This window comes from Phaethon aethereus, assembly GCF_964289735.1.
Source record: "Phaethon aethereus genome assembly, chromosome: 2".
Lineage (NCBI taxonomy): Eukaryota > Metazoa > Chordata > Aves > Phaethontiformes > Phaethontidae > Phaethon > Phaethon aethereus.
The window spans coordinates 53,231,656-53,232,637 of NC_138582.1; positions in this window are offsets into that span (position 1 = coordinate 53,231,656).

Below are 982 nucleotides of genomic sequence, written 5' to 3' on the forward strand. Positions count from 1 at the left end.
AAGTTAGCCCATAAAGCTATGACACCAAGATTTATCTGCATTTTTGTCAGCAGATGGCAATATCAGCTAAATTACAAATAAACTCCAATGTGCGCTAGCCTGCTACGAAGGCAATAAAGTGGCGGGGAAACCACAAAGAGGCCGCATGGGAACACATCGCACCCCACTTTTAGCGGGCCTCCTCCCAGCCAGATCCCAAACCGAACTCAAACCAATCCCAAGCAAACAGATCCCAAATAGAGGGCAGAGTGCAGCCCGCACCCCCAAAACCGCGGGTTGCAACATCGGTCAGGCCACCTGACGTCAGCCTCGCGCCGCTCTGCCAGCCAAGTTCACCGGACGCAAAAGCCCCGGGACAGCGTTTTTCTACCACGTGGCCTGACCCGCCTCGCTTGGGAGTGATAGTGATCGCAGCCGCACGGGAATAGCACACGGGATTGTGAGACTAATGCTTGGGCATAACGAATCAGTGACTTTAAAGCAAAATTCAGACGCTTTTGCCAAAGCCAGGATTTTTAAAGCGACTTTTAAAAAAACGACGTTTCTAGACTAGGCGATTAGCGCTGCCGCGCCCATACAAAGCCGCTGCCCGGCTGCTGCCGAAGCAGCCTCGGCGGGATTTGCCCTCCCGCAGAGGCACAGCCCCGCCCTGACACCGGGCCGAGCTCGCACCGCCCCCGCAGCCGCAGCCGCGGCCCGCCTGTGGCGTGAGGCGCGGCCCCGCCCCGCCGCTGGGGGGAGGTGGGGTCCGGGGGCGGGGCGGCGGCGGTTGGCAGCGGCGCGCGGGCGCGGCCCCCCTCCCCGCTGCTCGAAGGGGCTGGCGGCGGGGCCGGTAGCACCGCCCGGCCTGGCGAGAGCGGCCCTTCCGGGCCTGCGCGGCCGCCCGCCCGCCCCCGTCTGCCTCCGCCTTCTTCTCTTCGCTGTCTGCTGGTGTTGTGACTGAGAGCCTTGTTGGCTCCCCCGAACCCCTGCCTGCGTCGTC